An 11,935-nucleotide genomic window follows, 5' to 3' on the forward strand; every position below is an offset into this window, starting at 1 on the left:
TCAAAGACACATGGCATCTCACTCATTCACAGGCCCTTAAGGCAGAATGCACATAGCTACAAAACACCAAAAAAACAATTTCATTGTTATTTAAGGGAGCTCCAACCTCAGAGACTATTGGACACAACTAATGGAAAAGGACTCCTTACAGCACAGGTCAATAATAAAGCACTTATTCACAACCTGCTGGAACCGCTGCTATGAAAACAGCTAGTGACAGAACCCAAGCCCAGTCTTAGGCTCTTCTTGCTGCCCTAGGTACTATACAGAGAAGCAAGCCTGGATCTTGCTCTGACATGACTCGCTCTCAACACAAAGTCACGTTAGGAGCAGAAATCTCTCTTCCTGATTCTTTAGGCAACACGGAAAGGGGCTTCTAGAGTTATTTAGCCTTGGCATGAGAACTGAGCTAATGGTTATTTCATAAGTCAGTATATTATGTGCTGAGCTCCTCTGAATGCTGCACTATGAACAGCTGAGCAGACGATAATTTTGAAAGACCTGGCCCAAAACTAATACCATGAGCACTGACAGTCCTGGTCCTAAACTGTTCAGAGTATCTAACTAGCCTCTCCTGTCAAAGCCAAACTGTTAGGACGTGCTTCTGAGATACTAGTGGGCCCATCTTTACCAACATGAAAATAACATATGGGACAGTTCCTCACACAGGAAAGCACTAGCTTACAAACTGCTTCATAATAAAGACTGGACTACATTTTTCAGAGTACAACATTTACACAGATGCACATTTTCAAAAGTGGCTGCTGGTTTACAACCTTCTTTTGTGACACAACATGCCAAGTAATTTTGAAAAACCTTTCACAGGTCAGCAGTATCTGCCTAGCAGAATGACCACAACAACTGGCTCTCCTTACTTCTAGCATGCTTATAGAGGGCTCACTGAAGAACACAAACACAACTCTAATGCCATGGAAGAAGTTAAGTTTGCATGCATCACAGCTGGACTTACCATAAGCAAGGGACAGTGGCATGCACTTAGGCAAGAGGATTGCTAAAGTGTAAAGTATAACACGCAAGATGAAATGCAGCCATCTATTTCACAAAAAAATAGCTTCCACTAGAAGGTTGTGAAATACATGAAACATTTCAACTTCCAACATCACACTGAGTGTCCCCTACTTTCCCCATGGAAGAAAAAAAAAAAAAAAGGCAAGAATATAGTCCATTCTTGGGCAAAAACAAACACAAAATGTGATTTGCTTTATCACGGCCAATGTCCAAAAATCCATAGTCCATATTAGCAGATGATTTTTTTTTTTTTTTGGCTCTCAAAGAATGGCTCTTTTCTAGTGGAATGTAGAAATAATAGAACATCCTGCTAAAATAATAATTGCGACATTTGAGCTCAATTCATGCCATTAAGCTTTGATCTCTGAGCAAGTATAGTATGGTCAGCACACAGTTTGCAAAAACCTGTGCTACAGCCCCAGTTACTTTTTCCAGCTTTTGACACATCCTGTTGAAAGACAATGTAACTGCAACTACGAAAAAGGGGTAAAGAATTTCACATTGCAAAAGGTACCTTTCTGCTTGGCAGCAACCACAAAGCTAAGAAGGAAGACACAACCTCCCCAAGAAAGCAGCATTTTCCAAAAGAAATTCATGTGCTCAGACAATGTTAGGACAGAAACACTTTCAACCACCACCCCTTCCACAGGACATCCTGGTCACACTAATCAGCCAGATGCTGGTTTTAAAAAGTGCAGCATTGGCAGGTACTCCATGATCTTACTACAGAGTAACTGAAGCATCTGGCATATTTCTATCTTCTACTGAGCAAAGTTATGAAGCCTTGTGCCTTTGTCATCACATTCATAAGTACTTTTTTGGAAAGGACTTTCTTTTTGAACATGCTGTTTATCTTGGGACAAGATGAGGACACCAACAGTGTTCAGTACAAGATTAAACTGCAGTTTGAGTGCATGCTTGCCCTCTAATATGAAAAGAAACTAGTGTCATTCTCCTCTCCATCTTTGCCATTTGGGAACCTCATGCCATAAACCAGTGCATGTTTTCAGTAACAGACCAGAACACAACATGGGTTACAGACTAGAGAACATCACAGTGGTGCCCATGAGATTCAGAGGCATAAAGAATAAGCTGTCTGTTAAGCTTGATATCTGCACAACTGCAACGATATCTGTAGCACAGCTATAACCACAGATGAAACAAAAATATCCCCTGAAACACACAGAAAAACATCAGCCAAGAAAAAGCCCCTAGCACAATGAAAGGAAATGACAGTGACGAAAGAAAGCAATAAACTGGCAAAGTCAGTATTTAGCAGCCATTGTCAGCCTGAGCAGAGCTGGAGCCTGTGAAGCCTACAAGAAGACCTCGGCTCCCACATGGCTACCATCCAACTGTGCTGATACAGAAGATGGTAATCCACTAAAGTGATAAAGAGATGCCCAAGTACTTTTGAAATCGGAGAGTGTCAGCTGAAGAGGAATGAATTTCTGATCAATCTTGGCAACCCATACAGACTTCAATAACCACTTATCTCTAAAGTTATTCATAGAAGAATATGAAAATAGCTGGCACACATGATAAGGCAGCCCGCATACCTGCTGAGTCAGGTGTGGCACAGGGCAGTTAGCTCGGAGCACTGCCAGAAAGCCTGTGCCAATCTTCCCGTTTTGCCTGACCCACACAACAAACACCTGTTACTCACACTTTCTATTCTTCAGCTCCAGCTGCACTCCTGCCACTGAAGCAGGATCCTTAGGGTGAGCACGGCACCAAAAGCCATGCAAAGCAGGCTAATGTATGCCCAATTCAACATCATGCACAGACACATCCAGGAAAGAAGGACGGCAGAATTTGCTCAAGTCCTAAGCTGCACCTCACAATTCAGAAGTGTTTCCAGGACAGAGATGATTCAGCTTGCTACTGAAGTTTCAAGGGACTAAGTGCAGAGCTGAAGAGCTGCGGTCAACTAAATTTCAACTAAATTACTCTAAACAGCAGGCACGTGCAGAAGTAGAATGAAGTGGGAAAAGCAATAAGCTTACAAAAAAGCAAGGTGAACAAAAAGAAATTTTGCAAGTTTTTTATGGATATAGAATCCAAAACAAATTTTTTACATTAAGTTTAGAATATCCTTAATGGTGTTGAGAAAGATCCACTGGAGCCAAAGCAGACTGCAACAGACAACCCCATTTTGCCACTGTATTTGTTTTTATAGAGCAATAAAATTGGGAGAATAGATGTAGAGATGAAGAGTACATCACAAGAATAGGGAATGCAGCTCTGAGAGAGGGATGGCAATCAAGAGAAGAAATAAATTATCTGGGAAAAAGAAAATCTGTAGAAATACGAAGACTGATGGTGGACAGGTGATTGCATTAGTTTGATAAAGAAAGAAGCAAGTCTAGATCTCTCCAAACATAATAGAAAAACTCTTATTGCTTACTTTAGCATGAATATTTAAATATATGTTTGAGAGAGATGGGAAACAAACCAGTAAGAACTGCTACTCTGATTTAATAGAGTAAAGAATAATTAAAATATCTAAAATACCTTAAAACAAACAACTAAAAAACACTTTTCCCATCGGCAGAATAAAAATACAAATTCAGGATCCATTCATTCATTTTATTAGATAAGAACATTGCATTCAGAGGAAGTGCAGATTTTGAACATTGGCACCTATACTAGTACCACAATTAGAAATATCCATGGATCTGCACTCAGAAAAGCTTCGTGCTGCTTTACTGTTTGGATGAGGGGAGTTCTTATAATATTACTATATTATATTATTAATATTATATTATTACTTATATTATTACTATATAATGGTTTTTTAAACCATTCAAGTTTGGTCCTAACTGTTTTAATTGGCAGTCATAGCCAAAATCTGGTTGCAGGAACATAACTGAAATAACAGAAAGAGAAAAATGCCACCAATAGATCCCCATAATATCAACGTATTCCTCATGAATATAGCTCTCAAAGAACATAAATGATCATTTGCTGGTTTCTTGTTAAGGCACAAAAATTAAACTGTAAAAACAGGCATATGTCTAAAAACATTGGATTTGAACCCAGCAACACAACCTGAAGTCTTTAAAAAGAGACATGGGTGTTACCTGCTGAATGTGAGAAGAAACACACTTTGACTTCTACCATAAAGAGTAAAAACTTTTTGGTCATGCCATCACTAGAACAATGGTGAAAGCAGATAAGAGGAAACATTCAAGTCATCACAGGAAGGGCAGAGATGCTGGGATCCAAGTTTTCCTGGTCCCTAATCTTGCTCTTGTCACCTACATCACCAAGACTGTCACTCTGAGACCTTCCACATGGCTTGATTTTGACCTTTACTAACCCAAGAGGTACTATGCCAATGAATATGAGATGCATGCCTCGCTTCCTTGCTCCCAGGAAGCAACCACTCATTTGGAAACAGGCTAGTAAAACTGCAAGTTGTTTCAGAGAGTCAAGCAAGTGGAGTGCTAACAGGTTATGGCCACCTGTCTTCCATACAACTGTGCCTTCTTTTTGCTAACAAGAAAACCAGATCACCAGAATGATCTCTGAACTGTGTGGTAAAAGGCTCTGATTTTGTTCTTTCACAGAGAAAAACCTTGCTATCTAGCCCAAGCCAGAACAGCCTTAGGAGAACTCTTTGCTTTCCTTTTTCTGTCCTACTTCAATTGTTCTCTAACAAAGTCAGCATAAGCAAACCAATCTCACTGCATTAAGCAGAGCTCTGCTAAGCAACACTCCTCCAGAAAAATATCAGAACAGGAAAAAGGTCAACTTGTATGTGGATACTTAAGTCAATTCAAACTGACATGCCTTATTACCTATGATCAAGCTTGTTTTGCTAATAACCCACAAATAAAGATCTGAATGCTTCCTTTTTTTCTACAGTGTTAGCCTGTTGTGTCAGAAAAGCTGTATTAACCGTTTCCCATCCTACTACGTCTCTCTTGGTCCTTGAAGTAAGCAAAAATACTTTTTCTCCCCATCAAAAATGCTAAAAAAAGAAAGGACTAGCTTTGCTGCCATATATTTTAAAGAAAAGGAAGCAGATACTTCAGGTACCCCATTAAGTAGTTTCAGTCACCATATTTCTTCTGAATTATCAGTATTACTTTTGTGTAATCAACATAAGCAAGAATGCCACTACAGAACAAGACATTTTAACTTATAGGTCTTTATGTGATTGATCACCTTTTAAACACTAGAAACAGAGTCTTACCATGGTATCTTTTATCTATACTCTTAGTATCAGTAACTGCAGATGTGCATGCTCATCAGCTTCACTAAAAAAAGTCTCAAGCATTCAGAATTCAAATCCTTAGCTGGCATAAATATGAAATGATCTTAGAGTAAGTAAATTTCTGCCATGCCAGACCTGAAGAAAGTAGGCAGATTCCTTAGCAGCCTCAGATAATCAAGGAAAATATATCTTATATATAAAACGTGTTTTACCTAACAAAGTAAACCCTGACTCTAGCTCCTCTCACAGGAGTCATCAAGAATAACCAGCAAAAGACAAACACGATGTTTTGTCAGCCATGGCCTCTGGACTTATTTCAGGATTTGGTGTGTTGCCCAGCCTAGACCTACACAAACACTGAGAGTGCCTGCTTCAAGGTTACTCAAACAAAGTGGTAATTTGGGTCCCTCTCTGCTCCCTTCTGTCATTATCTTTGTGCTGGCACCAGTGCTTACAAAGCCATGATAAGTCTCTGAACACAGGATGCTGGGGTGAAAAAAGATTTTTAAAAAACAACAAACCACCAAGCAAAAAAAGAGTTTGTTTTCAATTACTCACCCTGGATGGTGAACTCCAGTGCCTGCACAAAGGATGAAACAGACAGGGAGAGAAAAGAATAGGCAGACCAAGGGAAATGAAGCAGGTCCATTACTAGCTCACTAGCAACATTCAATTACTCTGCATTAAAGTTCTGGAGAAACCACACCCTAAGAAATACTGTGCCTGCATGGTGCAATGCACTTAATAAACACTAGCAGAACTGATTGTATTTGGCCACAGATGGATGAGTTCAGTACCTTCCTCCTTCTGCTATGTCTTTGTGAGTCTAACTCTGCCAGGTGAACTCACTGGCGAGAGAACAGCCTTGCAGAGATATAGGCAAGGGAAGACTTCCTTTCTGAAATGTGTGTATTACACTTGATTAACAGGTGAGAATGCTTCAACACAGAATCTGCATAGAAGCGCTGCTGTCACTTTATTTAAATCATGAAGGCATATTCCTGAACCACAGACTAGTTTCCTCTCGTATAGGGAGGGAGAAATACAGCCTAAGGAATGTTAGAGAAAAGGCTGCTCCTAGAACAAAGGCCAAAATAAGTTTACTGACCTTTTATTAAGCCAACAGCATTTCATCTTCAATAGTTCAGCACCAGGAGCTACTATATATACATATATATATACAGTGATGATATATACCAAATCTGGTGCCAGATCAAGTAAGTCTCTGATCACACCAATAGAGCACTGAGTGACATTGGGGTTTGAAAAAAATTTAGCATTATAATAAAGGCTTGCTAGCACCTGCCTATGGCACACTGATTTATAAATGTGCCTCAGCGCCCAAACAGACCATTAAGAAACTTTCAACACACCTTCTAGCACTGCTATGCAGCTCTATTCAGAGGAAATTTGGAGCTAATATCCAAAAGATTACCATGACTCCTGGAAACACTACAGTCTTACATATAGCTACACCCAATGTGTTTGCGTCTCATAACTATCATACATGTCCTACATGTCCTTCAGCAGCAACGTATCAGAGGAAAGTTACGGTGAATAGTTTTGGGCTGGCTCCTGGATTATTACACTCTAGTGCCAAATTACAGCAAATTTTGATTTCTTACAGTACAGAGGCCAGTTAGTAACCCCCTCAGAACACCTATAATGAGCACAAAACCCAAAATATTTTATTATTTAATGGTAATTATTCTCAACAAGTTCAATTTAAATTCTACTACGCAACACTTGTGTTCCATGCTACTGAACTTATAGCACCATCTTTTTTGTTGTTAAGGGTTGACTTTTGATTTTTACAATAATCAGCCCTACTAAATATGATTACAAGAAACAAGGTGCTTCATGTCAAGAATAAAGGCATCAAGCTCCTGCCCATAGCAGATACAGACTGTGTCACACAAGTCATTCTTACATAAATTAAAATTCAAATATGCACAATGACTACCCACCAACACCACTTTTATCTGATGTTAAACACTGCAGAGTCCCAGGTACTACCCATTTAGCTTAATATCCTACTCTGTCATCACAGAATTATGCACTGATTTGAGTGACAGCAAAGTGTCAGTATACCTTGCCATTTCCACTTGTTAGGGAGCCAAGCTGTGCCACAAGCACCAAGCATGAAAAGCATTTGGATTGAATGTTTGCTATCATGACCCCCTTTCAAAACCGAGCAAGACTGTTCCCTTACAATAGCCTTTCAACAGCAGGCTTGACCATCTGTTGTTAATGGAACATCCCCAAGACATGGCTGTTCTCTGCAGGACCAACTTGTTTTCAAAGGTGAAAATAAATTTTAATGCATTAATCCATAGCAGTAATTTTCAAAAAGGTTCAACTCATTTTAGGCTTTAATTTAGAAGATGCTTGCATCCCTCTGGCTTCAGCGAGGTCTATTCCAATACACTTGAAATCAACTTTGACCCTTTAAGTGTGTTTTTGTACAGACTTTAGAATCTCCCAGACCAACAGCTTGCAGGAAAGAGGGCACTTCTGGATACAACTAGGAAACAACGGTGTTTAAAAAGAACTTTTTATTTAGAATCCGAGTATCTTTCCAGGCATGTTTTAAGCATCTGGGCTGCTGTGCAGCTCGTCTGTTGTAACAACAGTCTGATGATAGGTTGCAGTGTAGCACTCCAGACTTCACAACAGTCTGGCACGCAGCACCACGATTTGTTGCATAGAACTGAGCCTCCTGCCCATCACAAAGGCAGCCACATCGATTTTTTTATTTTTACGCTCCCCCCACATCCCAAGGCCCTCCCCTTATCCCACCCCCGCGACTTTAGAGGATTCGCGTAGGAGCGAAGGGATGAAAGCCCTCCCGTTATCTTCCAGCACCCTCCGGGGCTGAGAGGCAGCGGTAAGGTGAGCCACACTCCGCCAGCGCTGCCAAGGCAGAGTCGCCTGGCTCAGGATAAGCTAAAATAAAGTACCTATTTCTCTTTAAAATAAGCACGCACAACCACGCCCCTCACACACGCAAACACTTATTAGCCCACTCCCGATGCCCTGCTACGCCGTAAACCATCCTCCGAGCTGCGCTGCCGACAGGCTCGGCACACAGAGCGGCACCACGTCGGAAGACAAAAACCCTAAAGCAGTAAGAAAATAAACAAACAAAACCCCAAAACAATAACACCCCACCACCACCACTCCTTTGCGCTGTCCCTCTCGCTTTGCGTCGCCCGTTCCAGGCGGAGCGGGGACAAGCGGGGAGCCCCCCCGACAGCTGCCCGCCACGCGTCCCGTCCCGTCCCCCCGCGTACCTCCCTCCCCGGCCGGCAGCCGTGGGTCCCGAGGGGAGCCGCCGCCTGCTCCGCGCCGCGATCCCCTCAGCTCCGCTCCGGCCCCGCCGCCGGCCCCGCAGCGCTGCCGGGCGCCCCCGCCCCGCAGTGCCTCTTATAGGGCGGTGCGGAGCGGAGCTGCCCCCGGCGGGCCAGCCCGCCCCTTCACGGCCGGGGCCGCCCAGCACGCTTCTCGCCTCCCTCTGGGGTCTTGTCGCCGTAGCCTTTTCTCTTTGCTCTTTCGTTACTTGGTTTTCTCTTATCCTGTTCTCCGCGCCCCTTTTTTTATTTTTAATTTTTTTGTTTGTTTGTTTTTATTTTCCTTCGGCAGCGACTGCTATTGGGGGTGTGGGGAAGGGCGCGGCGATTTCCATGTGGGCGTGCACAATGCAGCCAAAAACAAAGTGCGAGGATGGGTATGTCCGCCCCGGCCCCGCACGGCTGGACGCCGCTCCTCGTTCTACCAGCCCTCGCTGCTTTTTGTGAAACTCCGCGCTCCCAGGTGCGTCGAGAAGCATCCCAGCCCCTCGCCTTGCCTCCCGCGCCGGCCCCCCGGGCTTCTGTTCCCGGGGACTGTGGGAAGAAGGAGCAGAATCCCAGGCACGGAGTTACCTGCGAGGTGAGTGTGCTCCAGCCGCCCACCTCTCCAGGCCTGCACCGCTGCTGCATCTCCTGAGCTGAGCCGGTACAAACTGGGCACGAGTCCTTTCCCCATCTGTACAGCTGCAGAGGTTACTGCGTGTACCAAGAGTGTTGGCCTGAAAGGAATCAATCAATAATAAACAGCTTCAGCAGGACCAGACGTCCTGTACTCCGTATCACTTATGGCAATAAAAAGGCAAGGAACGGTGAAAGATAACACTTGGATAGTCACAAATAAGGATTAATTCAATTGTGTCAGTTTATGGAGAAATTTGCAACTATTCACAAACTTAATAAAAACAAATCTCAATTTATTTTTAACAGTTCACAGTGAGCGAGCTGAATTGCTCCAAATACAAAATCAGTGAAGGATAGTGTGTTTTGTCCACCAAAGAAATGGCCTGGTCTTAGCAATATTGTCTGATGGCTGAAGGTGTCCTCCAACGTGGGGTTCTCCCTTAGAAACCACCCATCATGCAAACCCTTCCAAATTTTTTTGCTTGTTACATGTCAGGAGCCCTGTAAAATCATGCAGTGCAATTTGTGGAAGTATAGCAGTGCATTTTCAAGGTATAAAAAAGCTCTGTGAATGAAAACAAGTAATGCACAAAAGGCAGGCAACTCTGAATTATGGTTCCCTCTACAGACATAATGCACTGCCATTTCTCTTCTGCAGTGAAGTGGTTGATGTTATCGTTCATGCTGTTAATGCTTTGCCTTATTGTGAGCAATCTGGATGACACATGGTTACTGAGGGAACCGTATCTTTGAGTTTCCTGGCTTTTATTTCCATGCTCACACTACCACCGTGGTATTTTTTCAAGTGGCACAGAAATACAAACACCTGAAAGCAAATTCCAGAGAGCTCAAGCAGATTGTAATCTGACAAAATGCATGGGAGTATCATAGATAGCAGTGAATATTCAAATTATTAATGCAGACCCTTCTACACTGAATAAAAGATGACACATTCATTTTCACAGTGACCCTAACTCTTTCCCTTTGTACCTGTGTGTCAACATCTCACAAATGGGCTAAGGGCTGGACAAAATAAAAAAAGTATCTGATTCTGATCATTCCCCTATGTAACTGCTACGTAATGTCACTGACTTCAACAGATTCATTCTGTTTGTACCTTCATCTGGTGGTGAAACTGAGATAAAAACAAGGTCTTTATTTAGTGTATAAATGCAGCTGTGTGTTTTTCACCATATGCTAGAGCTTTGCATTTTACAATTTCCAAACATTGCTGGATTGTAATTTTAAATTCTAAAACAAAGGATTTCTGCATGGATAGTCAGAACACAGGGAGAAAGAGCACATTTAGTTTACAATCAACAAAGCGTTATACCTTATCCCACATAAAAAGGAGTTTGAAAGAGAGGTTATATTGGATGGAATTTTTAAAAGAATTAGTGATTTAACTTCAGTGGAAACAAAGCTATATCAATACTGAAGAGCCGACAATTGCTCTGCTATTGATGTCTATTTAAACTTAGGTTCCTCTAAGGAAAGGGTGAGTTTTTGCAATGCTGGATATTTTAAATTCAGGGAATTGTTGCCAACTGTTAAAACATTTGAACAACATTTTCCAATAAGACAGCTAATATACAGCTGTTCATGAGAAGTGAATGGAGCATTTGATTTATTTTGTTCTGTTAAAACACTGTAGGATGGTGGGAAATCCTTGTGCACCACTGGATTTCTCCAGTTTTGCTTCCCCTTGTGACATGGCAGTGATGTGAGGTCACTAGAGGACAAGCATTGGCAAATGATACAAGAAGGATGACGGGGAAGGGGGCACAGCTACAGCCAATGAGTAGGCTGTACAAAGTCAATAGCCACCCTGAAAATAGTTTCTAAGAATAAGTATTCTTACGTTCGAGTAGTTTGAGATCTCAGGGCAGACAAGTACATGTGACTCCTATAGATTTCTCGAAGACATTTGTACCTCCTGACTCTTTCATGCACAGCAAATATTCCGGCTTCTGTCTCCTGTGGAAAGTATGATAGGTCTTTGCAGATAAAGCAGTCTCACATGGGTTTCCTGCTTAATTTATTGATGACTAACACAAAATTTCAACTATTGATTCAGATACAGGGAGGAAAAAGGCGGACATAAGCAAACTCTTAGTGAAAGACCTTTCTCCTTCCTTCCCAAGCTCAAGCACCTCTCCTATCCCTTTTCTGGTCACAGCATCCTTTGCTTTCAATAGATGTTATGATCCATATTCAGTCCGTTTGCCCCAATTCTTTCTGTGAGACAGTGGGCAGTGTGGACAGTTCGGGTCAGTGTTCAATAGTTCTTTCTGCTGTTGCATGTGCCACAACTCCCTACAGCGTGTCCCTTCTTTGGCATGGAGCGGCTCCCTCAAAGACCGTGTCTCTTCCTTCAATTTGTGTCCTCCATTTCCTCCATCTCAGAGATATCCTCATTTTCTCCAATGTCTTCTGTCCTAGAGACTGCTCTTTTTTCAAATATGCTTGAGCAGAAGTGCCATGTGCTGCTTTTACCTAGCTGAGGTTTTGGCATGCAGTGGGTTGTTTCCATCCCTTTCAGACCTGCTGACAGCAGCTGTAACTGGCACAGAGGAGATCATGGCCTCTCCCATTGCAGCTTCCAACACTAAAGGCCTGCCAGTTATGCCCAATATGCAGTTCACATGACATGCACTTTCAGGTAAGATCTGATACTTTGTCTTTTTCCAAAAGCTAGTCCGCTCCTTGAACC

General features: G+C 42.3%; 1 protein-coding gene across 1 annotated transcript in view; it reads right to left on the reverse strand.

Moving 5' to 3' along the window:
• Positions 1-8,634, reverse strand: part of ABCA1 (ATP binding cassette subfamily A member 1) — a 90,997-nt gene extending 82,363 nt beyond the window's left edge. The window contains exon 1 of the mRNA XM_056514650.1: positions 8,545-8,634. The gene's annotated coding sequence lies outside the window, so the exon portion shown is untranslated. The remainder of the gene's footprint in view (positions 1-8,544) is intronic.
• Between the last annotated feature and the right edge of the window lie 3,301 nt (positions 8,635-11,935).

Source organism: Oenanthe melanoleuca, chromosome Z (genome assembly GCF_029582105.1).
Source record: "Oenanthe melanoleuca isolate GR-GAL-2019-014 chromosome Z, OMel1.0, whole genome shotgun sequence".
Taxonomy (NCBI): Eukaryota; Metazoa; Chordata; class Aves; order Passeriformes; family Muscicapidae; genus Oenanthe; species Oenanthe melanoleuca.